Raw genomic sequence first — 27,820 nt, 5'->3', positions numbered from 1 at the left:
GCAAGGTCCCTCTCCCAGAAGTACACACAGCATTTTGTAAATAGCACTGCCTATGTTGGTTGAGATAATCCTGTGGACCAGAATGGGAATGGCTCAAGATGCTTTTGCAAAGGAATCAACCTTTAAAGCCTTTGAATAGCATTTCTTTAGTAAAATTATTTTCTATTTTTCTTCCCCACCTCTGCTCCCATCTACCTCATTCCTCTCATTCCTTATATACTTTTATTAGCTTTTTGTATAACCTCCTGTGTTCTGTTAGAAAAAACAAAATTTGACTGAGTAAATGTGAAGATCTCATTAGCTTTATTCAGTGATTCATGAATTGGACAGCAAGTAGAAAGGTGCTCTAGGGAGCTGTACAAAATGGAACAGAAGAAAGGGTTGTTTCAGGCAAAATCACCTTCCCTATGGAAGAAGGGGGCAACTATCATGCAGATTACCTCACTAATGTTGATTAGAAAATTCCACTCCTGGGGGAAGCTGAAACTGCAATTAGGTTAGGTCGTAGGTTCTGCTTTGCTGATGTGGGGCTTAGCACATGTAACTCCATTTGGAGCCTGTTGTTTCTTTCTTTAAGAGTCTCTTCATGCAGATGCAATAATAAATAGCCAATAAAACTATGTAGATTACCCCTCCTCCTTTTTCTTATACAAAAAAAAAAGGCTGAATACACACCCTGCTTATACTATGCTTTTATCACTTCACATTATGTCCTTGATTTCTTTATATTATTAGGCCTTAGAGAGTTTTCTCATTTTTTTAAATTTTTATTTTTTCCCTTATAGTTGGTTTACACTGTTCTGTCATTTTTCTGCTGTACAGCGAAGTGACCCAGTCTCTCTCTCTTACATACACACACACACATATATATACATTCTTTTTCTCACATTATCCTCCATCATACTCCATCACAAGTGACTAGATATACTTCCCAGCACTATGCATACAGCAGGATCTCATTGCTTATCCATTCCAAATGCAATAGTTTGCATATATTAATCCCAGACTCCCAGCCCATCCCACTCCCTCCCCCGAGTTTTCTCATTTTTTAATTTTTTCCAGATCTTTTGAGTTTTTTCCCAGTGTTTTACTTTGTAAACAGTGTTGCATGAGCGCATTTGGTACATTCTAAAGAGTCAGTACCTTGCACAGAGAGTCTGTTAAGTTGCCTGCCATCTTGTGGGAAGTGAGAGTGTGCCTGCATCTCCTTTGTCCCCCACTTTATACATGGAAACACATTGCAATTTCAGTTTGGGGGAATTTCCAAAGCCATCGAATATCAGCACGTGGGCGTGGCTCACCAAGACTTGAAGGAACCTCCATGCAGTGAAGCAGGGATGGCAGTGACATAGGTAAACCTGATGCATCATCATGAAGCTCTTGCTTATTTAGGCCAAGTCCTCATCTCCTAAACCACGTGGAAGCCCCAGTGATCTCCTTCTCAGTAGTTTTGTAATGATCTTGTTCTTCAGATTTCATTCGTTTTAATGACTGTGAAATTGTGTTTATCCTATTCTCCATAACTTGAGAAGTTTAAAGAGAATGTCTTTCTTAAAAACGAACCCACGTATTTGATATTTTTATAAGAAGTGCCAGATTTTCTGGTCAAGAGAACTGGATATCATTTTACACAATTCGAGCCATCAGTTTTATTTGTTTAGGCTGTGCCCTGGCGTTGAGTGAATGGTACTAGCTGGTGTGGGGACCTGCAGCTGGGCTTCTAGGAGCAGAGCATGTACCCCAGAGGTAGGCCATCAAGAGGCTGTGCTGAGCTCAGACCAAAAGGCCAGCAACCGGTCTTATAAAATAATGCCTTTGCGTAGGTTTCAAATCAGAAAATGTGAAGGAGGAAACAGGAAAATCTTCTTGAATCACACTGAGGAAAAAATGAAGGGGAAAGCTAATGCTATCTCTTTTTTTAAATAGGAGGATGTTGAGAAGACAGAGATTTTTTTAATGGTCTTAATCTTCAGACTTAGGCAGAAGGCCAAGCGTGATCTGAATACAGAAAACATAGAAAGGGAAGTGAAAAGTAGTGGGTTATGGAAACAACCAAATGTTTCTGAATTTCCAGGCTCTTCAAGGAATTGGTTGAATCGTGGCAGAGTTGCTGAGACATTTCTTTGTGTGTGTATTTTTAGGGCCGCAGCCGTGGCATATGGAGGTTCTCAGGCTAGGGAACCAATCGGAGCTGTAACCACCGGCCTACACCACAGGCACAGCAACACGGGATTCAAGCTGCGTCTGAGACCCACACCACAGCTCACGGCAATGCCGGATCCTTAACACACTCAGGGAAGTCAGGGATCCAACCTGTATCCTCATGGATACTAGTCAGATTCATTACCCACTGAACCACAAGGGGAACTCCTGAAACATTTTTTAAAGCTCAGTTGAATATCCATATACCACTTCCCACATAATTCCAGAGCGTATCACCTCAAACTCAATTTTAAATAGGAGGCAGGGCCCAGCCTGTTACTCCATTATGGTTTCATGTTGGCCAGAGTAATCTAATTTTTTTTGGTAACATCAATGGGAGGCAAGCAATAGACATGATTTATCTCAGCCTTGATAAGGCATGACACTAAAGAACACATTTGGAAAATGTTTCACCAGCATGGCAAATTATTTTTTTAAGTCTCTGAAGGGCAGCCACTTTAGTGGATACGAAATTAATATAAGCTGTAGACCTCTGCACTCTGCGCGTGCACACACAAACCGTAGCATCCAGCCTGTTGACCTCCTGGTAGTTACTTCCTGTAGACAGACAGACACACACACACACAGGATACAGTGATCCCCACACTAGTGGAGCAGGACAGTCATCACTTAGGGGGAACAAAGAGCACCATCAGAGAAGGGCTCAGAGTCTCAGAGAGGAAGTGATTGGAGCTGCTGGTCATTTGTGTCACCTCCCCCCGCCCCCCGGCAGGACCCTGGACCCCTTGAGGGATGGGACGATCTTGTTAAAAGCTGAAGCAGGAGCTGGAGGGATATTTTTCTTGTACTTTCCAATGAATGCCTCATCTGGTGGGAAATAGTCTTGTGCTTGTCTGGTCTCTAAGGCCAAGTGTAATGACTCTTCATAAAAAGAAATTACGAGGAAGTCCTTTCTTATAGCTGACCCTTGCTCCTCTTACTTAATAGCACACCTTCCCCCAAAGTCTAACTCCAGCAGCAGAAGCATCCGGAACAAGGGGGTGCTCTATTGCTTATTTGCTTTGATACTAAGCCTTCCAGCTTTTGCTTTTCTAGGCTAGATAATCCCAACATTTTTGAGTTCCTTATTATACTTTCTCTTTTCCTTTTCTTGAATTATCTCAGTTGCTTTCTTCTGGATCAGTTTTAGTTCTCTTCATCCCTCCGATGTTGAAAAGTCCAAAAGCAGGCACAGGATACTGCAAAGGTGCCTCTGTGGTGAACATAGGATCCATTTATGGTGCTCTTAACTCTCGGCCTAGGTCTAGGCTGAGGACGTTCCATGTGTTGTCCCATTTACGCCTTATAGCCTTTGCAGGGTAAGAGGCTCTTATTCCTCGCATTTGGTAGATGAGGAAACTCAGAAAAGAATGATTCTCTGTCTTCCCCATAAGAGATAGCAGACATTCAACCCTGCTCTCTGACTGTGCCATGATTGCATTCACCAATCACAGAGTCATGTAGTTAACTCTCACAGTTGTGCTGGGCACCTGATTCACTTTCCATTTATGTCATTGTAGTGCCCTTTTACTATTTTACTAACACACGGTTAGTCATTCCTTACTTCACACTGGTCTGTATGTGTTCCTGAAAATTCATCCTATTTAACTACTTTTCCAAGTTCTTTGATTCCATTTGGATTCTAACATACCCCTCCAAGAGACTGTTAGCTCCCCTAAGCTCGATTCCCTGGAGTATCTAATGAAGTCTCTTAACTGATGAGCCCCCTAGGAAAGTTAAGTGTCCACAGGGCCCTCCCCAGTGTCATTCCCCACCCTCATCCCAACCCTGACCTGGGTTTCCATGGCAGACTGAACAGAAGGAGGCGTAGAGTGAGCAATAATGTTGGCTCTCCAGTGGCGGTGAATTTTTAAGTACTATCCATTCCAATTTGGAGGATTCACCAGAATTTCCTAGTAACTTCAGAACCAGGGAAATCTAACTTGGATTTTGTTTCAAGGCCAGGGTTTTCATGTACTCATTGCTCTTAATGAGAATCTGGGGACATTGCCAAGATGCCAGTTTATGGAAGCCATGCCTTTGGAATGAAAAAACACTACCTATGAGAAATATTCACCTGACATTGAATTGTATGGCAACCAACATACTACACGGTACCAGGCAGGTAGATGACATTCAGTTGCTATTTATAAAGTGAGAGAAAGAATGTGTACAGGAGTCGCAATGGTGATGAGAGAAAGTTTATTTCTTGCCGATAATGTCTAGTGTGAGTTCCCCAGTATTTGGACATTGGTTTAAACAAGGAAGAGTAAGATAGGGAACACCATTACAGTTATACCTGAGGTTAAAATTAAAGAGGATTCTCTCACAACACATTTTTTAGGAATAACCATCCCCACCACCACAACAAATTAATATTCCAGAATCTCTTCCAGCCCCTAAACAGAGGATCACAAGAGTCTTTAGTCTTTAGCATTTCTTTCCTGTGGGTCTTCAAGGCCCCTTCAAGGAGATAGAACTCAAAGCCTCTGACCAAGACAGTAATTACCAGACCCTTATCTTCACCCCACCCATCTCCTTGTAATGCCCCTCTCCCACCTTGAGCAACCTGGCCTACCCCTTCCTGCCCCTACTGGGAAAGGTATGTGGCCCACTCCTCACTCTGCCCCAATAGGGGCCTTATACACCCCCAACCAACCAGAATGTGTATCATAAGATCCCAACCAAACAGCAGGTCAGCAGGTGTATGGTAAGACCTCTACTCCCTCCCTGAGTTATAAAAACAAACACGACCAGGTGCTTCTTGGGGTTGGCTCTCCCTTATTATCAAGAAGTCATCCTGCTGCACTAGCAGCATCTAGTATCTCAGTAAACTTATCTTTCTTTTCACCCTACTGCTATGAATCTGAAAAAAATTCTTTTTCCGACCCCTGTGCATGGACCATGACGTTGCCTTCTTTCCTTTTCTGGTTTCTTGCCCAAAGATGGTAAAATCAGCCAAGGATGGTCTCCTGGGTATCCCTTGCAATTATACCCATCATGACAAGTGTCGCTTGTTGTCCGCTATACTTAAGAACTCGGAGGTACTTGGAAACACTATTGGGACTAGTTCCTAACTTTCACGTGGAACCAGAAAATGAACAGTTTCCACCTCTGCAATTATGCTCTTCCAACCAATTGTCAAACTCAGCTCAAAACAGGATCTTGAGTACAGAATATTTTTCCTGGTTGCCGCATACCTCAGTTAATCTGTAAACCACTGGAGTGTGTCATTGCGAGCATTTGCTGAAGGGTGGGACCAGGAACTCAAGGCCGAGCCAGAAAATGGTTCCTTATTTAGGGGTGCAAGGGAATGAACCCCCTCAGGCTTGAATTCCACATCTCCTCTGGGGAATTATGGATGCATTCCTTTACCTTGATGGAAGCAAGGAATTAAACAGAGAAAACAACCACTCTTTTACATGTCTTTTCCCTCCTTCAGTTTTGCTCTCGAGTTTTTGTAATACCCCTCTCAAGTCTTGAAAATACAACTGCTTCCCATTTGGTAAGCTCTCCCCCCCATCCCCCCGCCTTTTCATTTGGCAACAGCATTTTCCTGTGTTTTCAATGGCACCAAAATTAACATGGCTGTTTTTATTTAACAGGAACAACTTCAAGTTTTATATTACACGCCCAGCCCAAGAATCTTTGATTTTTGCCCTGGTGCTTCCCAAGATGTTTAGCGTGGCTTTGAAAACAGGGCTGTTTAACTGCTGCTGCGAAGACAGCAGGGCAGGGTGGGGAGGGAGGGAGAGCACGGGGGCGAGGAGGGAAATTGGCTCCCCCCAAGTGACTATTTTTAAAGTTTGCTTGCCTACTGAATAGCTCAATTTACAAATCCTACTGGATATCGTTTTGACCTTCCCCACTTTTCTTTCCCGCTGAAAGCGTGATGGATGCGTTGGTGGGAGGCAGACCATTTGTTCTATAGTGTCTGCCATGTGCGTGTTCCCTTATGAACACTGGACCCCTCCACTCCCCTTGACACGGGATACGCACCCCACATTGTCCAAGGCATCCTGCGGGAGGTATCCCAGCCCAGATTTCTTAGGAGGTGGGATCTCAGACCCCAATTAGAAACACTCCAGGAAACACACATCTTTATTTATGAAATAGTCTTATGTGAGCCTTGGCAGGGACACTCACTTATTTTAAATGGGTGAAGTAAACATTACCGTGCTGCAGGGGAGCGCCTTCTTAGGCGGACTGTGACTTTGAAGCCCAGTTTGAAGGTTTTACATTGGAATATGCAGTGCTCTTTTTTTCCTTGGCATGGGCTCTAGAGAATGTTGTTTCCTCATTTAGTAATTGGAGAGTTAATGGGGTTCTTTGTGATGCTACTGTAGAAGAGAGACTGCGTTTTATTCGATTCTGGGACTGTAATTAATGTGGCGCCCATCGGCGTGGTTAGAGTTAAGACTGCTTCAGCTTTTCCAATATAAACTCATATTCAGGGGTTTATAACCAGCTATAAAAACTGGCTTCTAGGAGTTCCCGTTGTGGCGCAGTGGTTAACGAATCCAACTAGGAACCATGAGGTTGCGGGTTCGGTCCCTGGCCTTGCTTAGTGGGTTAAGGATCCGGCATTGCCATGAGCTGTGGTGTAGGTTGCAGACGCAACTCAGATCCCCATGTTGCTGTGGCTGTGGTGTAGGCCGGTGGCTACAGCTCCGATTCGACCCCTAGCCTGGGAACCTCCATATGCCGCATGAGCGGCCAAAATGGCAAAAAGACCAAAAAAAAATTGTCTTCTAGCTACAGACCTGGCATATTCAGTGTCAGCCTAGGAATAACCTTTACTTTAAAAAAAAAAAATTCTTTTTAAAAAGATAATTAAAAATTCAGTTAAGTTACAAGGAAAAATAAAAATAGCTCCTTTTTTTTAAGCAAAAACTTGTGACCTATTTTTAAAATGGAGAAAGGGCTGTTACATATTTTTTTCATGTCTTCAAAGGAAAATACAGCAATACACCTGTGAAAGATATTTTAAAAGGATATTATTTCAGTTTTCCTTATGGTGACAGGCAAGGCATTAGTGAATGCCCGCCTTGTTCTCCCAAGACATGAGCCTTCCACTGGATTACCAGCAAAGCTGTTTTGTCAGTAAGCTTCAAGTTCATTGTAACAAAACTTCTGGCCAGCCTCTTCCTGGCAGTTGGAAATATGACCCACCCTTCCTGGTGCGAGGCCATAGCTGCTCACTTATTCCACTGCTCCGCCTGTCGGGACTCAGTGAGTAGCCTAGGTGCAAAGCCAAGTTAGAGACCCACTTAGGGAGCCTGGGGAACCTTCTCCCAGCCCTGGCTCTGCATCCCACAAAGGTGGGGAAGAGAACGACTCTCTAGGATTGCCTCTCTAGGAATCTCTTTCCAATTCAGCAGCATTTGTTGGAGCAAGTAGCTTTAGGTGGGGCCCGTTTTGTACATAAGGAGAGGTAGATGTGGCAGTTTGTCCGGGCGATTGAAAAGCTCTCCAAATAGACCCACTTTTAAGCCTTCATGTTAGGCCGGTTTACTTTTAGCCACTCTTTTTCTTCTTCTTCTTCTTTTTTTAGGGCCAAACTCGTGGCATATGGACGTTCCCAGGCTGTCCGTCGAATCGGAGCTGCACCGATGGCCTACCCCACAGCCACAGCAACGTGGGATCTGAGTATTTCTGCGACCTTATACCACAGCTCACGGCAACACCGGATCCTTAACCCACGGAGCGAGGCAAGGAATCAAACTCTCATCCTCATGGATATTAGTTGGCTTCTTAACCCGCTGAGCTACAACAGGAACTCCTAGCCACTCTTTGCTTAGCATCCAGCCTCTTGCTAAATGCCCTGTGATGATCATGATGGTAGGGTGGTTGTGATGGGGGAAGGTGAAGAGGTAGCATCGGTCATGATGATGGTGCTGATAATGTTAGTAGTGGAAGTGGCCATGGCTGTGGTGGCACCAGTGGTGGAAATGGGGGAAGTAACTGGTGATGGATAGAGATGGTGGTGGTGGCAGCATTAGGGGCTACAGGCTCCTGCCTGCAGAAGCCGTTCTTTATCTTTGCAGAAGCAGTGGCTTAGGAAATTCCCTTGTTGTCCCTTTGCTACACACAGGATGTCCGCAGAGCTAACAACTGAGTTTTGATAGATCTTGCCTATCCATGAACAATGAGATTGGTTTATGGGCGAGATGAATACATGCCCGTTTCCACAGGTCTCTGTTTTAGAGTCAGAGAACAGCTCATCTTTCTGTGGTTTCCAGCTTTGGATCAAGGAACACAGTAACCTGAAGCTCTGGAACCAGAGCCATTAGTAGAGAGTGGGACACATCTAGCATTTCTACCAAAATTGAATTGCTACTGTGCCCTATTTTTTACGTACATGAATATCCATAAATCCTTTCCACAACTCTGTAAAATAGGGTTTTTTTTATTATTATTATTTTGGTTTTTCTAATTTCGGAAAGTGAGGCTTAGCTCATGGGTAGCAACATTGGGATTTGAAAACCACAGTCTGCGTGACCTCAAACCCTTTACTTCTTCCTCCATTGCAGCCATCAGAGAACTATTTCAGCCCTTCTAGAACATTCTAGAATGTTTCTTGTCTTTACTTAGGTATGAGTATGAGCAGAAATTCATAAGAGAATAGGCTATATTTGGTTTAATCCTCTAACTTAGCTTGCGGGCAAATAATGTCTTTTCTCCCTACATATTTCCTTATACTCATAGTGTACTCAGATGACCCTTTTAAAATTCATATGGGAACTATTTGGAGGTTCTTCCCGCATGTTTTCAAGGCTGGAACTGCCGAGTGATCTTTTCCTGACCTGGCTGGTCTTTGGCCAAATAGGACATTGAGCAAGCCAGAAACCAGGCCCCAACAGAAAAAAGCAAATAGAGATAAATATTTATCCTCGTCCCAGTGGGATCCCTAGGTTTTCAGGATCAAAGGCCTACTTTGTTGTGTACGTCTGTTCGAGAGCCTTGGGTAAGTATACAGAAGCAGGCAACTGGCAGTGTGGTAAAGACTCTGTGGTACCCAGGCTCTTTAACGCTCAAACAAATTCCCTGGTGATATTGAAAACAAAACAAAATAACAGAATCCTGTTTGTTAAAATAAAAATTGAAATCACATGTCCTAGGCACAAAGTAAGAAAAAGGAGAAACAGAGTGGGAACAAAAAGAAAAGAAAAAAGATGAGACGTGAGAAAGAAAGGATCAGAGACAGATAGCAGGAAAAAGAAAGACGCGGAGCAGCAGTTCTGGAGTTGGTACAGGGAAATATTTCTATAGGAAGCATGGAGCAAATACTATGAGAGATGTTTATGCTTCCTCTTCTGTGCATTTTCTTTTCACTTTCCTGATAGTGGCCTTCAAAGCACAAGAGTTTTTAATTTTTGATGAAGTCTACTTTATCTGTTTTTTCCCTTCGGTTGCTTTTGCTTTGGGGGTCATATGTAAGAATTGCCTGATCCAAGGTCATGAAGATTTATACCTATGTTTTCTAAGAGTTTTACACTTTTAGCTCTTTCATTTAGGCCTTAAATCCATTTGAGTTGATTTTTGTTTATCGTATGAGAACTTCATCCTTTTGGGTGTGGATATCTACTTCTCCCGGATTTTTATTCCTTAATTCAACAAATATGTGTGCCAGACATTGTGTTCAATGCCAGGGTTAGAACTTTGAACAAAATAGCAGTATCAGAATGTTTCAGAACCCTGGAGACAAAAAAAAAGCAATTCAAGAAATTTGGAAGATAAAGTAGACCTTTAGAGGGTTTAGACTCTTGAGCATTTGTTTGTTTCAAGGATAATACAAGGAAACTTTTTTTTTTTTTTGCTTTTTTACGGCCATATGGAGGGTCCCAGGCTAGGGGTCTAATCAGAGATACAGCTACCAGTCTATGCCATAGCCACAGCAACACCAAATCTGAGCCACGTCTGCAACCTATGTCACAGTGCCCGGCAACGCATAGGTTAACCCACTGAGCGAGGCCAGGGATCGAACCTGCAACCTCAGGGTTCCTAGTCGGGTTTGTTTCTGCTGTGCCACGATGGGAACTCCAATGCAAGGAAACTTGAATTAGGATTACCTAGATTGCTAATAGAATGATTATACACACACACACACACACACACATATAATATATGATTCCTGTATAACTCAAGTAAAACAGTCACTACTTTATATATTGAAAGCTCTTGTATTATTATCAAATATCTGAATATCACTGATTTCTATTTTTTTAAGATTTTTATTTTTTCTATTGTAGTTGATTTACCATGTTCTGTCAATTTCTGCTGTACAGCAAAGTGACCCAGTTATACAAATACATACATTCTTTTTCTCACATTATCCTCCATCATGTTCCATCACAAGTGACTAGATACAGTTCCCTGTGCTACACAGCAGGATCTCATTGTTAATCCACTCCATATGCAATAGTTTGCATCTATTAACCCCAAACTCCTGTTTTCTGTTTTTCAACATGAAAAACGTAAGACTTTCTGTGGCCTTATTTGGAGATCCAAAGAAGTGAGGTCGTTGTCTAACCACATACCAGACTGCAGTTGTGGAAATCATTCTTCCAAAAGCCTATTGACGAAGAAATGTTTTAGATGAGAAACATGATATATCTCTGGAAAGAGAAGTAAGAAACTATTCCACCATTCCTAAATGGATGCACTTTACAAAAGAAGCCGTACCCATGATGCCAGGGCATTGGGCAGAGTTTCCTTGAGCAGCTGGCCGCAGCTGTTCTTACTAACAAAATTCTTCTCTCTTCCATAAAAACACCCACAAAACATCTGTGTGAATACTCCCTACTCACTCTGGCCACCTGGCAGGTGCTAACTGGCCCCAGGGAGAACCTGTTCTCCTCTTGCACCTAGATTTCTTTTGCTGTTCATTCCCTAAATGGAGGGAGAACAAAATATTTTGATGCTAGCAGTCCCTTGGCATTTGGGGCATTTGGTAGTTTGGGTACTATGTGACTTCATGACTGCAGGTGGCACAGGGGAGCTCTGTAAAGGGGAAACACAATGACACATTCACAGGCGTGTGTCTTGACTTTGCACAGTCTTAAGGGTTCATGTGTGTGAAAGAGCGGTGTTAGGAAAATGAGTGCGTGAAGTACATCAAGTGTTTGATTTACTTAAAATGGGAAAGGAACGACTTCCAACATAGGAACATTCTATCAGGAATGGAAAAGGGAAAAGTAATGAGCATTAAAAATATCATGTTGAATCCTAGAAGAAAACATGACTGAATTCCTTTTTTAACCTGAAAGTGGAAAAAATCCTGTTTTCAGAATCAGAACCAGTAAAACAAAAGATTGATAACTTAGACCACATTGAAAGAAATGCATTTGCATGTAAAAAAAAGAAAGAAAGAAAGCAAAGCAAATGACTCACTGGGAAAAAATTATCTGCAGTTTATGCCGCAGACAAATAAATAATGAGCTTCTAAAAACAGAATAGAAAAAAGAAAACCCACAACCAGAAAAATGAGCTAGAGATATAAACAAGCAATGCACAGAAAAGAAATGCAAACCTCTCTGAAGCCTATAAAAAGATACCCGACTTTGCTCGTCATAGAGAAATGCAAATTCAGATTGCGCTGAGATGCCATTTCTTACCTATCAGACTGGCAAAGATCCAAGAATGTTACAAAATGCTCTTTTGGTGGAGCACAGGGAAACAGGCAGTATAATTTGCTGGTAGAAATGCAAAACGGTTTCACTTCCATAAAGGGGAATTTATAATATCTAGCATTTGATTCAGCAGTCCGACTTCTAGGAAATTATACAAAAATGCACTGGCAGGAGTTCCTGTTGTGGCTCAGTGGGTTAAAAACCCAGCTAGTATCCTTGAGGATTCAGGCTTGATCCCTGTCCTCACTCAGTGGGTTAAGGATCTGTCATTGCCATGAGCTGTGGTGTAGGTTGCAGACGCGGCTCAGATCCAGCATTTCTTTGTCTGTGGTGTAGGCTTGCAGCTGCAGCTCCAATTCCACCCCTAGCCCAATAACTTCCACATACCATGGGTGTAGCCCTAAAAAGAAAAAATAAAAAGATGCACTGGCAAAAATATGAAAATACTCATGTACATGGTTATTTACTGGCACAGCAAACTATTGAAAACAACCCAAATGTCCATCAATTTGAGCCTATTTAAAGAAACTATGGTACATCTACACCATGGAGCACTACATGGCTATAAAACGGAGTGCGGACTATCTCTAAAACCATCTTTACGTATATCGTTAAGTGGAAAGAGCGAGGTGGAGAAAGGTTAAATATCAATTCCATTGGTATTTAACAAAAACAACAGAAATATAAATGATAATTTTTTTTAAGAAGTGATTACCGGGCGTTCCCATCGTGGCTCTGCAGGTTAAGAACCCAACATAGTCCGTGAAGATGCAGGTTCGATCCTTGGCCTCGATCAATGGCCTCAATCACGGCATTGCCATGAGCAGTGGTGTAGGTCACAGATGCTACTCAGATCTGGTGTTGCTGTGGCCGTGGTGCAGGCCTGCAGCTGCAGCTCAAATCAGACCCCTAGCCTGGCCATATGCTGCAGGTGCAGCCTTAAATAAATAAATAAATAAATAAATAAGTGCTTACCGATGGTAGAAGGGAAGGAATGGGGACAGGAACAAGGACAGGAGCTAGCTATCTATGCTTGTTTTATAGATCGACTTTGTAACCAATTAAATCTTGTATATAATTATAAAACTAGGGTTTTTTTTTTAAGCAATTTATAAAGATTAAAAGCAAAATGAGGAGTTCCTGTCGTGGTTCCACAGAAACGAATCCAACTAGGCACCATGAGGTTTCAGGTTCGACCCCTGGCCTCGCTCAGCGGGTTAAGGATCCAGCGTTGCCGTGAGCTGTGGTGTAAGTCTCAGACACGGCTTGGATCCTCCGTTGCTGTGGCTGTGGTGTAGGCCGCAGCTGTCGCTCCAATTAGACCCCTAGCCCACCAATGTGGCTCTCAAAAGACAAAAGACAAAAAAAAGAAAAAAAAGAAAAAGGCAAAATGAACTTACCTATGTTTGGGATTGGTAGCATAACTCCCAGAATAACTCTTCCAAGTGACTTTAAAGTACAGTAATGCGATTGTGTACTCCTAGTGGATGACTCTGGTCTGTCTAGTGTGCTTTGTAGTGATGGTACCATTATTTTGAAACTATTGTCTGTTGTAGGGTAAAAGCAAGTGTTCATGTCTTTGATAACTGAGATTTAAGGCCTGGGAGGAAGGTGATCCAGATGTAAGCTTGATGAGGTTAAATAAAAACTGTATAGTCATGAATTCGAATGGAAAGTGTTTGTACAAACTCATCATGAGAAAAAAAAAAAAAATTTCCTAGCTCTGTCAACCAAAAGGCCAAGGACTAGTGTCCCACCCAGTAGCAATGAGCATCCCTAGGACACAGTTTGTGGATTCTAAGTGCCTTTTCTTGCTGAAAGGAACTAGGACTCTTTACAGAAATTATTTCCAAATTTGGGGCAGGAAATGTATAACTTGTCCCCGGAGTTTCCTGTCATACCGCAAAGCGAAGAAACTATCAAAGACTTCCAGAACCATAGCCAAAAGATTCAGGAACCAAATCGAAGAGGTTCCCACTGGGACAACTGGAACATCAGTAGGGTAATAACTGCCATGGTTTAAAACACAGCAAATGTGTTTAAATTCATGAACTCATAATAATAAAAAATAAACTCGTGTAGTTGGTTGCCTTTCAAGGATGCCAGAGAATTAACTCACTATTTTGAAAAGATACAAAGATAAAGAATCGAGCATTTATCCTATCTTTCTTCCATACACTGCATCTCAGCATAATCAAGTTGTCAAGAAAGTGAGTTTCTTTTTATAGAAGAATTTCAGCTAATAAATTAAGAAGAAATGCTTTCCTTTGCTGTGCAAAAGCTTTTAAGTTTAATTAGGTCCCATTTGTTTATTTTTACTTTTATTTCTTTTGCCTTAGGAGATAGATCCAAAAAAAATATTGCCACAATTTATGTCAGAGTGTTCTGCCTATATTCTTTTTAGGAGGTTTGTGGTTTCAAGCCTTACATTTAGGCCTTTAATCCATCTTGAGTTTATTTTTGTATATGGCGTGAGGAAATGTTCTGATCTCATTGTTTACATCAACAAAATGAAAAGGCAGCCGAAGGCATGGAAGAAAATATTTGCAAATGATATGACCAACAAGGAGTTAATATCCAAAATATATAAACAGCTCATACAACTCAATATCAAAAAACAAACAACCTCAGAGTTCCTGTCGTGGTGCAGTGGAAACAAATCCAACTAGGAACCATGAGGTTGCAGGTTTGATCCCCAGTGTTGCTGTGAGCTGTGGTGAAGGCTGCAGATGGGGCTCCGATCTGGCGTTGCTGTGGCTGTGATGTAGGCAGACCCCTAGCCTGGGAATCTCCATATGCCGCAAGTGTGGCCCTAAAAAGCAAAAAAAAAAAAAAAAAAGTATTCTGACTTATACAAAAGTAGAAAATAAACTAGTCAATATTTTAATTTAAAAAAAAGTAATGGTAGAATATGAGAATTACCATTTTGCAACCTGTACTTAATGGATCTAGGCAATGGTCATTTGTGCCTTTTCATGGGTGTATACAATACACTTCCATTGAAATAAATGAGCTTGCCCAACTGAAAGCAACCTGAATTTGAGTAAGCCTCTAGATCTAATCACCAGTTTGTGGGAAATACAGACGATAGAGTAACAGATTAAATGACACTACAAGAATACAATGAGCAAAATCTAGGCAATCTTAAACTCTTATAAGACAAACAGCCTGGTTTATTCAACAAATAAATTGCAAGGAGAGGGAGAAATGGAAGAGGAACTTGAAAAAAATTTAGAGAAATACCAATTAATTCCAATATATGGACCTTATTTGGACCCCCATGGACGAACCAGTGTAAACAAACATTTATGAGACAATCAAGGAAATTTGAAAACTGACTGGGTAGTTGATATTAAGGAATTATTGCCATATTTAAGGTATAATATTGATATTGTCGTTTTGTTCAAAGAAGAGTCCTTTTAGAGCTACCTACTGAAATATTTGAGGGATACAAGATTTTATCATGAAACAGTTATTCTATAGGGAACAGTATAATAGAATATATTGAATTATTTTTGTCCGTTTACTTGATTCTTTCCTCACTAGTCTGTGAGTCTCTGGGCAATGATCGTTTATTTTCATTTCTATATCCCCAGTACTTACCTATTAAATCACATTTAAGGCTGAAAGGGTATGACATTCATATATATTGTAAGTATCATAAGAACTACAGGCAGTGAGAGAAAAGATCTTTGTCACATACAATTCTCAAGGAATGTGGAAGGATAGGAAATGTCTTGAGAATGGTAGAAAGAGCATCCCAAGACAATAAGGAAAAATGATATGAGGTGAGAGGGCAGCAGTGGTAATGGTATATTCAAGAAGTGGGAGTGGAAAGATGTTGGATTTGAATCCTTTGATGTCAGAATGGGAAATTTATCCTTGATATGATTGATGGACAGTTTGGAGGCATAGATTCTTGAGAAAGGAAAAGGCACAGTAAAGGCAGGGAGTCTAGAAGTAGACCCATAGATTTACGGTCAATTCATTTTCAACAGAGATGCCAGGTTAGTTCATGGGGATGGGGAATGACAGTCTTTTCAGCAAATAGTTCTAGAACAACTAGATAGCCATATTAAAAATGAGTATTGACCCTTACCATATGTAATACACAAAAATTTACCCCAAATGGACCATAAACCTAAAGTAAAAGCTAACATAAATCTTCCATTAAAAAGCATAAGAGAGGAGTTCCCGTCGTGATGCAGTGGGTAACAAATCCGACTAGGAATCATGAGGTTGCAGGTTTGATCCCTGGCCTTGCTCAGTAGGTTAAGGATCCGGCGTTGCCATGAGCTGTGGTGTAGATTGCAGATGCAGCTCGGATCCCGAGTTGCTGTGGCTCTGACATAGGCAGGTGGTTACAGCTCCAATTAGACCCCTAGCCTGGGAACCTCCATATGCCACAGGAGCAGCCCTAGAAAAGGCAAAAAGACCAAAAACAAAAACAAACAAAAAAAAAGGCGTAAGAGAAAATCTTCATGACCTGAGGGTAGGAAAAAGATTTCCTAGGAAACAAAATGTATGAATCAAAAAATTAAAACATTGATAAATTGGACTTCATCAAAATTTTAAATTTCTATTATTTGGAAGACATAGTTAAGAAAGTAAAAAGGCAAATCAACAGGTAACTCTTACAATTCAATAATAAGATAATCTAATAAATAAGTGATAAAAGATTTTTTTTTGGAATCACTATGTTGTATACCTGAAACTAATATTGTAAGTCAACTGTAATTTTAAAAATATTTTTCAACAGATACTTTAGAAAAATAGATATACAAATTGTTAACAAACACTTGAAAAGGTGTTCCACATGATTGGGTCAACAGAGAAATTCAAATTGACCCTCAACAACACCTCGGTTGACCTCTACATATTAGAACAGATAAAATTAAGAAGATTGATGGACAGTAGCAAGTGTCGATGAGGATGTGGAGCAATTGAACCGCTCATACATTTCTGGTGGGAATGCAAAATGGCATAAACACGTTGGAAAATAGTTCTACACTTTGTAAGTTAAACATACACTTAACCAATGACTTAACAATTCCACTTCTAGATAGTTCCCCAAGAGAAATGAAAACTAAAGTCGTGTGTACATCCACAGAAAGACACCAATGTTCATTGTCACTTAAGCTGGAAGTAGATGTCCATCATTAGGTGAATAAACAAATTGTGTTATATCCATGCTGTCCATATACTGGAATCCTACTCAGCATTACAGGTGACCTTGGAGATACTGGGGCTTCAGTTCAGACCACTGCCATAAAAGCAAATCTCACAGAAAAGCAAGTCACGTGAGTTTCTTGGTTTATAACCAGTACATATAAAAGTTATGTTTAAACTCTACCGTACTGTATGAAGTATGAAAATAGCATTATATCTAAAAACAACGTACAAAACTCAATTTAACAATGCTTTATGGCTAACCAAAAAAAAAAAATGCTAACCATTATCTGACAATGCAGTGTTGCCACAAACCTTCAATTTTTAAAAAACTACAGTACCTATGATGCACAGTAAAGTGAAGTGCACTTCAATGAGATAATGCTTGTAAAAAGAAGTGATACACCTAGCAACATGATTGAATCTCAAAAGCATTATGTTAAAGAAGCCACATATAAAAGAGTACATATGGTACAATTTCATTCCTATGAACAGGAGTAATTTTTTTTTCCCCAAAAAGACATACTTTAACTCTTTTCCACGGGTTGCTCTAGTCAGGGTTTTGCTTTGGCTCTACTGATAGTTGCTCTCTGATCATCCTTGGTCTGTTCCTTCCTAACCTTGACCAGTGTTTCCCTTTAGCCTGTACATTATCAGAAACAACCAGGACACTGGGGAGGGTCTCGTGATGGATGGAAGAGGGCAGGGAAAAATTTCCATCATCAAATAAGCCTCTTTTTTCTCTTTTAAAGCATGTCAGGATCTCTAACTTGGTTTCCTCCATTTCCCAGTGACTTAAGGTGCAAGGCCTCTCTAAGAAATGCATTGAGACTTCTGTTTATTTTAAAATTTTGCTTTACTTCTTTCTCTTTAAACCAGATAAGAGCAAAGACTTTAACGCAGAGTTTATAGGTCACTGCTTGAACTTATTTTCTTTTTTGCTTCAGCTGCAATACTCTCTATGTAAAATTCCAAAGAGTAGGTGAGTGGAGAGAGTAGAGGGCCAAGGCAATTGTTTATTTATGGCTATTCCCAGTGTCTCTTCCAGGCAATGAATTCAAAGCCTCCTTTGATCAACTCATTGATGTTTCAGTGGTTTTTTCTCAATTCTTCTACCGTTCTTTGTCTGTCTCTTTTCCCTCAGAAAATCAGTCAGTCCCATAGCAGGGAATCTTGAGATCAGAGATAGAGTGTTGCAGGGTAGGGATGTGGAGCTATTTATGTACAGGAGAAAGAGCCTGGAGATTGTGTGCATTTGGTTAACTTTTTTTTCCTGTTACTGTGTGTGTGTGTGTGTGTGTGTGTGTGTGTGTTTGTGTGTGTGTGTGTGTGTGTGCACAGATGCACATAGGCACACATACCTTTTACAAGAAAAAGATAACTTCCACATAACTTAAAACATGCACAGAATTTCTGTAAACATTCACAACAGGTTTTTGTGTGAACTTAAGTTTTCATTTCTCCATGGTAACTATCTAAGAGAGGATTACTGTGTCATATGGTAAGTGTATGTTTAACTTTATTAAAAAAAAAAAAAAACCTTTCTAACTATTCTGCAAAGTGGCTTTCCAATATTACATTCTGATCACCGACGAACAAGACTCTCCTTGGGAGTTTCTGCTGTGGCTCAGTGGTAACTAACCCGACTAGTATCCACAAGGACTTGGTTTCGATCCCTGGCCTCGCTCAGTGGGTTAAGGATCCGGCATTGCCGTGAGCTGTGGTGTAGGTCCCAAGATGCAGCTCGGATCTGGTGTTGTGGCTGTGGTGTACGCCAGCAGCTACAGCTAGGATTCGACCCCCTAGCCCATATGCCACAGGTGCAGTCCAAAAAAAAAAAAAAGACCATCCTGGGCAATACTTGGTATTTTCAGTTTTTAAAATTTTAATCATTCTATTAGCCTGTGATGGTTTCTTATTGAATTTCTCTATAGTTCATGATGTTGAACTGTTGGGTTTTGTTGGTTTGTTTTTTTGTTTTTGTTTTTGTTTTGTTTTGTTTTGGTCTTTTTAGGGCCACACCTGTGGCACATGGAGGTTTCCAGGCTAGGGGTCCAATCAGAGCTGTAGCCACCACAGCCACAGAAACACAGGATCTGAGCCATGTCTGCAACCTACACCACAGCTCACGGCAACCCCAGATCCTTAACCCACTGAGCAAGGCCACGGATTGAACCTGCGTCCTCATGGATGCTAGTCAGGTTCGTTTTTGCTAAGCCACAACGGGAACTCCATGTTGAATTTTTTTTCATATGCTTATTTTCTTTTGGTGTGGTATCTGTTCAGATATTTTGCCTATTATTAATTGGGCTGTTTGTTTTCCTACTGTTGATCTCTGCGAGTTTGTTATTTATTTTGGATACCAGTCTTTTGTCAGATATGTGATTTACAAATATTTTCATTCTCTTAATAGTATCTTTCACAGAACAAATGATTTTAATATTGATGGAGTCCAATTTATCAACCTTTTCTTTTACAGATTTTGGTTTTGGTGTCATGTCTAGGAATTCTTTGCCTAATTCCAGTTCATGGAGATTGTCTATGTTTTTTTTTTTTAAATGTTATAACTTTATGCTTTATATTTTGATCTGTATTCATTTGAGATTGTTTTTTGATAAGGTATGAGGTTTAGATCAAGGTTCATTTTCCGGAGTTCCCATCATGGTGCAGGGGAAATGATTCCGACTAGGAACCATGAGGTTTCGGGTTCCATTCCTGGCCTTGCTCAGTGGGTTAAGGATCCGGCATTGCCGTGAGCTGCGGTATAGGTCGAAGACACGGCTCAGATCCCACGTTGCTGTGGCTGTGGTGTAGGCCAGTAGCTGCAGATCCAATTAGACCCCTAGCCTGGGAGCCGTGTGCCAAGGGTGTGACCCTAAAAAGATTAAAAAAAAAAAAAGGTTCATTTTCTTGCGTTTGTATGTCCAATGATGGTTTAACAACATTTGTTGAAATATTACTCTTTCTTTATTGAATTGCCTTTACACCATTTTTGTGTGTTTATAGGAAACTATTTCTGGACTTTCTAATCTTTTCCATTGATCTCCGTGTCTCTCTCTTCTCCAATAGCACACCTGTCTTGATAACTGAAGATTTATAATAATTCTTAAAACAAGGTAGTATAATTCCTCTAGCTTTCATCTTTTTTTAAAAAAAATTATTTTGGCTAGTCTAGTTCTTTTGCCTTTCCATATAAATTTAGAGTTATCGATATCCAAAAAAATTATTCTGGGAGTTGGGTTAGATTTTAATTAAATCTTAAGATACATTTGGAAAGAGTTGACCGAGTATTCCAATCCACGAACATGGTATCTCACCATTTGCTTAAGTCCTTGATTTCTTTCAGCAGTGTTTTGTAGTTTACAGTATAAAGACCCTATACACATGTCTTATTAGATCAAAACCTAAGTGTGTCACTTTTTTGAAGTTATTATAACTGGTATTATTTTCAAATTTTGGCTTCCAATTTTCATAGCTAGTGTATGCACATATGATTCATTTTTGTGGGTTGACTTTCCGTGTTGTGATCTTATTTCTCATGTCTTAGTTCTAGGAGTCCACAAATGGGATAGTTTTATTTTCTCTTTCTAATTTGTATGATTTTTCATTCTTTTTCTTGCCTTATTGCACTGTTAGGACTTCCAGTATGATGTTGAATAGGAGTGGTAAGAGTATGCATCTTTGCCTTGTTCCCGATCTTAGGGAAAAATCATTCAATCTTTCAGCATTAAATATGATATCAGGAGTTCCTGTTGTGGCACAGTGGAAACAAATCCAACTAGGAACCATGAGGTTGTAGGTTTGATCCCTGGCCTAGCTCAGTGGGTTAAGAATCCAGTGTTGCCGTGAGCTGTGGTGTAGGTCACAGACACAGCTCAGATCCTGTGTTGCTGTGGCTGTGGCATAGGCTCACAGCTGTAGCTCCAATTTGACCCCTAGCCTGGGAACCTCCATATGCCACGGGTGCGGCCCTAAAAAAAAAAAAAAGTAAATATGGTATCAGCTGTAGCTTCTTGTACATATCTCTTTTCCAGGTTGAGTACACTGTCTTCCATTCCTAGTTTGATGAGAAATTTTTACATGAATTGATGTTGAACTTAGCTGTTTTTTCTGTATTAATTGGTGTGATTATGTGGGTTTTCTTCTTCATATTGTCAGTATGATGGCTTACATTGATTAATTTTCAGTATTGACTCAGCTTTACATTTCTAGGATAAGCCATGATTGGTTGTGGTCTATTATTCTTTTTATATATTGCTGGATGCAATTTGCTGATATTTTGTTGAGGATTTTTGTATCTATATTCATAAGGAATATTGGCCACAGATTCCTTTTTAATACTATCTTTCAGAGGTTTTGAAATCAGGGTAACATTGGCTTTATAAATGGAATTGGCGGGAGTTCCCGTCGTGGCGCAGTGGTTAACGAATCCGACTAGGAACCATGAGGTTGCGGGTTCGGTCCCTGCCCTTGCTCAGTGGGTTAACGATCCGGCGTTGCCGTGAGCTGTGGTGTAGGTTGCAGACGCGGCTCGGATCCCGCGTTGCTGTGGCTCTGGCGTAGGCTGGTGGCTACAGCTCCAATTGGACCCCTAACCTGGGAACCTCCATATGCCGCAGGAGCGGCCCAAGAAATAGCAAAAAAGACAAAAAAAAAAATAAAAAAATAAAAAAAAATGGAATTGGCAAGTATTACCTCCTCTTCTGTTTTCTGGAAGAGATTGTATAGAACTAATATTGTTTAGGAGTTCCCATCATGGCTCAGCGGTAACAAATCTGACTAGTATCCATGAGGATGTGGGTTTGATCCCTGGCCTCACTCAGTGGGTTAAGGATCCAGCGTTGCATGAGCTGTGGTGTAGGTTGCAGACGTGACTTGTATCTGGTGTTGCTGTGGCAGTTGCTGTGGCCAATGCTGGCAGCTACAGCTCCAATTTGACCCCAGACTGGAAACTTCCATATGCCATGAGTGCAGCCCTAAAAAGCAAAAATAAGGAGTTCCCGTTGTGGCTCAGTGGTTAATGAATCCGACTAGGAACCATGAGGTTGCGGGTTCGGTCCCTGCCCTTGCTCAGTGGGTTGACGAATCCGACTAGGAACCATGAGGTTGCGGGTTCGGTCCCTGCCCTTGCTCAGTGGGTTAACGATCCTGTAGCCGGTGGCTACAGCTCCGATTCGACCCCTAGCCTGGGAACCTCCATATGCCGCGGGAGCGGCCCAAGAAATAGTAACAACAACAACAACAAAAGACAAAAATAAAAAATAAATAAAAAATTAAAAATTAATGTTGTTTATTTAAATGTTTGGTAGAAATCACCAGTGAAACCATCTGGGCCCTTATCAGTTTCTAACTACAGATTCAATTTCATTAAAGTTATAGTAGTACTAAGATTATCTAGTGCATCTTGGCAGTGTTCGGTGGTTTGTAGTTTTCACGTGATTATTTTCTTTTATCTAAGTAGTCAAATTTATATGTGTGGAGTTGTTTATAGTATTCTTTTATTATCTTTTAAATGTCTTCAGAGTCTGTAGAGATAATTTCATTCCTGATATTAGTAATTTGCTTCTTTTCTTTGTTTCTTTGTTATTTGTCTAGAGGTTTATCATTCTTATTGATTTTTTTTCTAAGAACCACCTTTTGGTTTCTTTGATTTTTCTCTGTTGTTTGTTTTTTCTGTTAACAGTTTAATAGATTTTTTGCTCTTGTTTTTACTATTTCATTCCTCTTCTTGTTGTGGATTTATTTTGCCTGTCTTTCTTCCTAGTTTCTTAAGGTAGAGCTTAGCTTATTGATTTGATACTTTTCTTTTTTATATAAGCATTTAATAGTGTAAATTTCCCTTTAGCACTATTTTAGCTGCAGTCCACACATCTTGATACATTATCTTTTCATTTTTGCTTACTTCAATATTTTCTTATTTCCTTTGGGACTTTCTCTTTGACCAATGGGTTGTTTAGAAGTGTGCTATCTGATTTCCAATTGTTTGCAAATTTTCCTATTTTTCCATTATCGATTTCCAGTTAATTCTGCTGTTGTCAAAGACTACATCTTTTGTGATAACAATTCTTTTTAAAAAAGTTTTTAATCTCATCAATATTATATTTACTTTCAATTGTTGAACGTGTTTTAAAGAATTCTGTGAGAGAAGATAAGCCTATTATATTTACACATATTTACCCTTTCTCTTGTTCTTCCTTCATTCCTGATGTTCCAAGCTTTTGTCTGGTTTCATTTTCCTTGTGTTTGAAGAACTTCCTTTAGCAATTGTTTTGGAGCAGATCTGCTGACAAGAAATTATCTTTTTTTTTTTTTTTTTTTTTCCGCTTTTCAGGGCTGCATCCACAGCATATGGAGTTCCCAGGCTAGGGGTGGAATTGAAGCTTCAGCTGCCAGCCTATGCCACCGCCACAGCAACACAAGATCCCAGGCTAGGGGTGGAATTGAAGCTTCAGCTGCCAGCCTACACCACAGCTCACAGCAATGCCAGATCTCCAATCTGCTGAGCGAGGCCAAGGATCGAACCCACATTTTCATGGATACTAGTTGGATTTGTTTCCACTGCGCCACAATAGGAACTCCACAAGAAATTATCTTAACTTACCTGCATTTGAGAATGTTGTTTCACTTTCATTCTTGAAGAATATTTTGACATAGAATTCTGGGTAGATACTTCTTTTCTTCTGATGCTTTAAAAATGTTAGTTTTGGAGTGATTTCTCTGGCTGCTTTCAAGAGTTTTTCTTGGTCTCACTTTTCAGCAGTTTGATTATGATTTATATTTTGTTTAAGCTTTGCTCATCTCTTTGAATCTGTAGGTTTATGTCTTTGGCCAAATTTGTGGAGTTGTTAGACATTGTATCTTCAAATATTTTTTCTGCACTGCAATTTTTCTCTTCTCTCTGGGATTTTTCTTTTTTTGAAGTATAGTTGCTTTACAGTATTACATTAGTTTCAGGTACATATAGTGATTCAGTTTTTTTCAGATTATATTTCATTATACGTTATCTCAAGATATTGACTAGAATTCCCTGTGCTACACAGAAATCCTTGTTGCCTATCTATTTTATGTATAGTAGTTTGTACCTTTTAATTCCATGCTCCTAATTTGCCTCCTCCGACCCCAATAATCTTGTTTGTTTTCTATGTCTATGAATATGTTTCTGTTTTATATATAGATTCATTTGTATTATGTTTTAGATTCCACATATAAGTGATATCATACAGTATTTATCATTCTCTGTCTGACGTATTTCACTAAGCATGATATTCTCTAGGTCCATCCATGTTGCTGCAAATGGCAATATTTCATTATTTTTATGGCTGAGTAATATCCTCTCTGGGACATAATGAAACAAATATTAGCCCTTTTAGTGGCTATAGGTCCCCAGGGCTTTGCACATTAAAACTTTCTTTTTCTATTATTCAGCCTGAATTCTGTCACTGCATATTCACGTTTACTGACTCGTTCCTCTGTCACTTCTAATCTGCTATGGAATCTATTCAACGAAGTGGCTCTTTATAAAACTGGTTATCGTATTTTTCAGTTTTAAATTTTTCATTTGGTTTTGCTTTATACCTTCTATTTATTTTTTTTTAATTGGAATATAATTGTCATGTAACATTGTATTAGTTTCAGGTACAACATAATGATTAGATATCTGTATATATTGTGAAATCATCATCACAGTACATCTAGTTAATATCTATCACCACGCATAGTTACAGTTCTTTTCTTGTGACAAGAACTTTTAAGCTCTCTTAGCAACTTTCAAATATGTAATACAGTATTATTAACTATAGTTACCATGCTGAACATTGCATCCTAGGATTTATTTATTTTATAACTAGAATTTTGTGCCTTTTGACTTTCTTCATCCCCTAGCTCTAACAACTTGCAGTCTGTTCTCTGTATCTGTGAGGTCTGGGAGAGGTTTTTTTGTTTCTGTTTTTGAGATTCTATGTATAACTAAGTCGTTTGTCTTTTTGTATTTTTCTGTCTGACTTAACATAATGACCTCAAGGTCCGTCCGTGGTGTCACAAATGGCAGAATTTCTTTCTTTTAATGGGTTAATAATATTCCATTGTGATGTGTGTGAGTGTGTGTATCACTTTTCTTTATTCATTCGTCCACCGATGGATACTTCGGTTGTTTCCATAATTTGACTATTGTAAATAATACTACATATGACTTCTGTTTCTTTATTGAGACTTTCTTTCCTTTTTTTTTTTTAAGTTCATTCCAAGGGTGTTTGGCCTTACTTCTTTGGGCATTTTTATAATAACTACTTTAAAGTTTTTGCTGGGTAATTTTGGCATCGCTGTCATCTGCACGTTGTCATCCGTTGACTATCTTTTCCCATGTGATTGAGATTTTCTTGATTTTTCAAATGCAAAATAATTTTGGATTACATCTTAAACATTTTGAATATTATGAGATTTGGTGTCTTATTTAAATCTATGGATAATGCTGATTTCTTTTTTTTTTTTTTGTCTTTTGTTCTTTTTAGGGTCACACCCATGGCATATGGAAGTTACCAGCTTAGGGGTCAAATTGGAGCTACAGCTGCCGGCCTATACCACAGCCACAGCAACTGCAGATCCCAGCCAAATCTGCGACCTACACCACAGCTCACAGCAACACCAGATCCTTAACCCACTGAGCAAGGCCAGGGATCGAACCTGCATCCTTGTGGATACCAATCTGGTTCATTACCAGTGAGCCACCATAGGAACTCCTGGTTTCTTTTTTTTTAGAGCAGGTAATTGATGCAATTGGGTTTAGGTTAGAAGTTCTGACCAGCTTTCTGCAAGTTGTGGTTTCAATGTCTGCTCTGTTGTAAAGTCTTTGAAATGCTGTTTGGAACTGTCCCTCATATGTACAGCCCAGTGGACAGTGGGAGATGATTTTTCCCTAAGTGCAGTTCTCAAAGGCTTTGGTATGTTGTCTATGATCCCCACATACACAGCTTGTAAGTAAGCTGAGGAGTGTATAAACAATGTTACGGGGTCCTGAGCCCCTCTCTCTCTGCATTCTCTCTGGCACTTTCTGGTTACCTGGGCCTCCTTTTTTTGGTGCTCTGGCCAGAAAGCTGGGACTTTTTTTTTTTTTTTTTCCTTTTTCTTTTTAAGGCTTCACCTATGGCATATGGAAATTCCCATGCTAGGGGTGGAATCAGAGCTGCAGCTGCCCGGCTACAACACAGCCACATCAACTCGGGATCCGAGCTGCATCTGCAACCTGCACCACAGCTCGCGGCAACGCCAAATCTTTAACCCACTGAACAAGACCAGAGATTAAACCCACATCCTCATGGATACTAGTCAGGTTCTTAACCCACTGAGCCACAACAGACACTCCAAACTAGGACTTTAGGTAACCCTCTCTGTCCCACTATTGCCTACTAATCTGCCCTTATTCAGGGCCAAGCTGCAAGAGTACTGACATAGGGAAAAAAAAAAAAAAAAAAAGCAATGGCTGTTTTCTCCAGCCTCTTAGGATCACAGCTTCCCCAAAAGTAAAGGAATGTCCCCAACCTCAGTGTGAGGTACTTCCCACCCTAGAGTCTCTACTTCTGTCACCACAGCCACTCTGAGTTGCCTGGGGCTAGAGTGTGAGCAGACAGAGGAAGGAAGGAGGGGCAGTGGGGGGTTTCTCTCCCTGTCTCCCCTCCCTCCTCCGCGCTCTGAGCTTGCGGTGTTCTTCTTCTCCATCCTATTCTCTCTTCGAATTACAGGATTTGTCCTTTCTGTCCTTGCCTTGGTGATTTACACTGGTTTTCAGATTGCCTTGAGTTCCATCTGAGGAATGGTGCAGGAAAAACAAGGATTTCACCACTGGTTTGGTAGTATTTTGAGTTTTGGTCTTCATGTACAAATCTTCCGCTGCGATTTATCTTTCAGTATCTTCCAACAGGATTTTTTTTTTTTTGCTTGTTTGTTTTTATTCGAGTATCATTAATTTTGCAGTGTTTCTTCAATTTCTGTTGTACAGCAAAGTGACCCAGTCACACACAGCCCCACTGCTCATCCATTCCAAATGCAAGACTTGTTTTATGCATTCTGTCAATGTTTCAGATTTGCGTTCATTGGGAGAGAGAGGGTGAAGTGGGCTTACTCCATTTTACTTGAAACAAGAACTCCCCTGGACCTGTATTCTTTTAATTAACACGTGAGGACCCTGCATGAACCAAGGATTTTCCTCAAAGGACTTTATGGTACTCTTCATTTTTTCTTGTACTCTGCATTATAATGATACTACTAAGAGCTTATTGAAATTCATTATGGTAGTGTTAGTTTAGAAAATTAATTTTTTTTTTGGTCTCTTTAGGGCTGCACCCACAGCATATGGAAGTTCTCAGGCTAGGGGTCGAATCCCAGGCTACATCTGCCGGCCTACGCCACAGCCACAGCAATGCCAGATCCAAGCCATGCCTGCCACCTACACCACAGCTCATGGCAATGCTTGCTCCTTAACCCACTGAGTGAGGCCAGGGATCGAACCTGCCTCCTCATGGATGCTAGTCAGATTCATTTCCACTGAGCCATGACGGGAACTGCAGAAAATTAAAATTTATGAATCCATTTTTATTTATCCAAAGTGAATACAATTCAAGAATGTCTTCATCTTACATAGAAATAATAATAGTTACTAAGAAGGAGTTCTTGTTGTGACTCGGTGGTAACGAAACCTGACTAGTGCCCACGAGGATGCCAATTTGATCCCTGGCCTCGCTCAGTGGGTTAAGGATCTGGCACTGCCATGAGCTGTGGTGTGGTTGTAGATGTGGATCAGATCTGGTGTTGCTGTGGCTGTGCTG

The 27,820-nt window shown here is 40.3% G+C and overlaps 1 protein-coding gene across 6 annotated transcripts in view; it reads left to right on the top strand.

The window, feature by feature from the left end:
- The window catches only part of AOPEP (aminopeptidase O (putative)), a 395,656-nt gene that overhangs the window by 109,761 nt on the left and 258,075 nt on the right, over positions 1-27,820 (top strand). The gene's annotated exons all lie outside the window — the stretch shown is intronic.

Source organism: Phacochoerus africanus, chromosome 12, assembly GCF_016906955.1.
Source record: "Phacochoerus africanus isolate WHEZ1 chromosome 12, ROS_Pafr_v1, whole genome shotgun sequence".
Taxonomy (NCBI): Eukaryota; Metazoa; Chordata; class Mammalia; order Artiodactyla; family Suidae; genus Phacochoerus; species Phacochoerus africanus.
The sequence above is the reverse complement of the archived record's forward strand: the minus strand, read 5'-3'. Positions and strand labels throughout refer to the sequence as shown.